Source organism: Oncorhynchus kisutch, linkage group LG21 (assembly GCF_002021735.2).
Source record: "Oncorhynchus kisutch isolate 150728-3 linkage group LG21, Okis_V2, whole genome shotgun sequence".
Taxonomy (NCBI): Eukaryota; Metazoa; Chordata; class Actinopteri; order Salmoniformes; family Salmonidae; genus Oncorhynchus; species Oncorhynchus kisutch.
Window position 1 is genome coordinate 7,253,567 of NC_034194.2, and position 3,975 is coordinate 7,257,541.

The 3,975-nt window shown below is 38.2% G+C and overlaps 1 long non-coding RNA gene across 1 annotated transcript; it reads right to left on the reverse strand.

Annotated features, from left to right (window-relative positions):
* Window positions 1–1,587: 1,587 nt before the first annotated feature.
* LOC116356206 (uncharacterized) lies at window positions 1,588–3,481 on the reverse strand. The gene is made up of 2 exons (XR_004204694.1): window positions 3,423–3,481; window positions 1,588–3,191 (listed from the first exon to the last, which is right to left on the reverse strand). It is a non-coding gene; the product is annotated as an uncharacterized LOC116356206 (long non-coding RNA).
* Between the last annotated feature and the right edge of the window lie 494 nt (window positions 3,482–3,975).

Sequence of the window (3,975 nt, forward strand, 5' to 3'; positions counted from 1 at the left end):
TTTACATTGTTTCAATGGGGTGATATTATACACTTGCGGCAATCAGCCAAACCTGCTGTTTATAGATATACTTTATTTCTCTTTTTTCAACAATTACATAAAACAATTATTGTTTATTTTGAATGGATTTGATGTAAAAATTGGAGCTCAAAAAATATAAATAGGTCTATGATCTTTCTCATTAGTACGCAACCTACTGAAACCTACCTGCATGACCTAGAGAGCTAAAATCACTTGTAGCAAAGTGACTGATGTCCCTAATCCATGATATCCCCATTAGAATTCCCAATTAAAATGTATCTAATTATAAATCATTATCATTATGAATGGCTTCCAATCCATATATGCTAGAGATCTAAAGACAAGTGTGGTGAGTTCCCTGACCTCTTTTATTAAAGCAAATTTATATTTCAAAATTCATCCCATTTGATTTTCTACAAATATTTATCCTATTACAGCTTTGGCTATTAATTCACATACAGATGTAATGCTCATAGCTTCCAGTCAAAATGACATATACATCTAAAACCACTCGAAGATACAGTGGGGCAAAAAAGTATTTAGTCAGCCACCAATTGTGCAAGTTCTTCCACTTAAAAAGATGAGAGAGGCCTGTAATTTTCATCATAGGTACACTTCAACTATGACAGACAAAATGAGAAGAAGAAATATCCAGAAAATCACATTGTAGGATTTTTAATGAATTTATTTGCAAATTATGGTGGAAAATAAGTATTTGGTCAATAACAAAAGTTTGTCTCAATACTTTGTTATATACCCTTTGTTGGCAATGACAGAGGTCAAACGTTTTCTGTAAGTCTTCACAAGGTTTTCACACACTGTTGCTGGTATTTTGGCCCATTCCTCCATGCAGATCTCCTCAAGAGCAGTGATGTTATGTTACATGTGGTCTGCCACTGCGAGGACGATCCGCTCTTCATTCCCTGTAGCGCTGTCTTAGGCGTCTCACAGTACGGACACTGCAATTTATTGCCCTGGCCACATCTGCAGTCCTCATGCCTCCTTGCAGCATGCCTAAGGTACGTTCACACAGATGAGCAGGGACCATGGGCATCTTTCTTTTGGTGCTTTTCAGACTTAGTGTCCTAAGTGTCCATAACTGACCTTAATTGCCTACCGTCGGTAAGCTGTTAGTGTCTTAATGACCGTTCCACAGGTGCATGTTCATTAATTGTTTATGGTTTATTGAACAAGCATGGGAAACAGTGTTTAACCCATTTAATCCCACATTTTTCCCAGACATGAAAATATCAAAATCTTGTGTCATTACTAAGCCTTTGAAACAGCCAATCATATTTTATTTTTTTACATTTTCATGGAAAACGTAGGTGAAAAAGTGTGTTTTTATGGTCGGTCACAATTGTGGAATTAACATATTTATCCTATGCAGTCATGAACATTCTTATATATCCCAGGCCAGTTATTAACACATTCTGTCGCAGGCAGTCCCCAGCATTGCTACTAGAATGCCCCATCACATTCTAGTGTGACTATTTTACATATCAAAAACCCTTATACAACATCGATATGAATACCGAGAGCAAAAACAAAAAAACAACAACCATCAACATATTTCAATGTTGTTACTTTATTGTAACATACATTGTAACACTGTAACTTTAGTGCAACATGTATTGAAACATTAATATTGTAACTTTATTGTAACATTTGATCTTGTACTTTAGTGCAATATTCATTGTAACATTGTCATTGTGACATTTTAGTGCAACATTCACCAACAACTGTATAGCAGTCGTGTGATTCATTCACATTGAACATAAAGGTAACATTTAGGATAGAGGTAGCTTGTATAACATGCATTCAAGTAGAGGGCTATATATATATATATATATTATACACATATTATAGAGGTAGGCTTCAGAACCAAGTGCACGATTAGTTTGTGAATCACTATTTTGAACTACAATCAGTCAGATACAGTATGTCTTGAATCAATTGATCCTCTTTTCCAGAAACATTTCAGTCATTTTGATAGTCTTTTTCCCTTTTTCGTCGACTTTTATTTTCTTCCTAGAGTCCGTTGTACTGCTTCTCCTCACCCTTTATTGACTTTTCGATTTTTCTTTTATTGGCTTTTTCAGCCCTTTTTCATTCACTCTTATCTCCTTTTCTACTGTCCGTGATATATCTTGAAGCACTCAATGTGCAGTGGCGCTTCGCATTTCTCATATGCATTTGTCACAATGACGACATCTATGGAACCGGTGCATCGTTTTGATTGGCCAGTGAGAAGCTTTGTCATATCTTGCCTGATCTTCAACAGTAGCAGCCAGTAGAGATCTCGTTCCGTGGCTCAGTGGATTCGTGCCTAACTTTTGCAGAAGAGACTGTGGCACTATCCATGAGAAGGTGAGCAGGTTGATGGTCCCTCCCATAACATCTCTGTAAAATAAATGGCTGTTTACGAGTGCACTGTTGAGAGACCTTGCAAGGATGGGCCACGACCACTTCTTAGACCTGATGGAGATAAGGTATCTTGAAACCTGTAGGTTGTTAAGTTCAACACCACCCATGTGCTCATTGTATCGGTTGATGCATTTTGGTTGTGGGACTTTGTCAAGGCACGTCGCTCCTTGTTCCATCTCTTGACAGAGGTCTCACTATGTTTGTTGCCACTGTGACAATATTATTGTCTTTCTAACGGACCAGCAACTTGTCTCCTTGGGTCAGAAACTCAGAGGTTCCCGGGTTAACTTCATGAAGTCCTTCTGTGGCTTGAATGGGACATCAAACAGACGATTTTGCCTCATCGTTCCAGAGCTCCCGCATCCTCTTTTTGTCTTTTCATTGAGGAGTGCAAGCGAAGTGAAGAGGTTGTCATGAAGGAACTTGCAACTTTGAGGCACCTGAGATTGCTCTACAACACCAAGAACGACACTGGGCCCATGACCCAACCCAGTCTCAGGGAGGAGAGTGTGGGGTGGTGAGGGGTTCGTCATCATCGCTGATAACGTTGTTCCTGTCATGATCAGTTTGCATAGGTTCAGCGTATACATTCAACAGCCTGGCTGGCAAATGGCCTGTCTCCCCCTCATAGTCCATATCTGACCCATCGCTATCACAATCTCTGAGGGATAACTGCAATGTTGCTAGCCTTGTCTGAGCAGTCACCTAGATCCAACATATCCAGAACTTGACACAAAGTGAAACTAAAAGAAAGAACAGAGTAGAAAGTTTGGTAAAACAAGAAGTATGTGTATACCTAGATGCACTGTGTTATCCCACCGGTCACTATTGTTGCCGTCAACATGTTTACTCATTCTATGACCACACTGAACACAGTTGAGTAATTGCAAATGCATATATCAATACTAGACACCTTAAAGATGATGTGTACCAAATATCTTTGTCCTATCTGAATGTTAACATACTTTACTAACCTTTTGTTTGGGAGCTTTGATGCAGCCAGCGTCTTCTCATGGTGCAACCAGGAAGTAAACAGCTCTGGTCATGTGACAATTTACAATAAACACGTGACACTGCACATATTTCATTTAGAGCCTTTATTATTTCAATATTTTCTGGAATTTGCATTGATACATCATTCAGTAAAAATTTTAGAGCCTCATAACTTGAAACGTTTTTTACGGTCACTATTGTGACTGATGGGATTAAATAGGTTAAACCCTTTACAATGAAGATCTGTGAAGTTATTTCGATTTTACGAATTATCTTTGAAAGACAGGGTCCTGAAAAAGGGACTTTTCTTTTTCTGCCGAATTTACAACTTGATTAACCTCTTCTTGGGGTCAAGTAGAATTAAGGCAGTTATACATTTTTTTAAACATTACAATACATTCATTACATAATTCGCATCACACTAAGTAATTGCCCTCAGGCCCATACTAAACTACCACATATCTACAACACAAAATCCATGTGTATGTGTGTGTATAGTGCATATGTTATAATGTGTGTGTATGCATGTGTCTG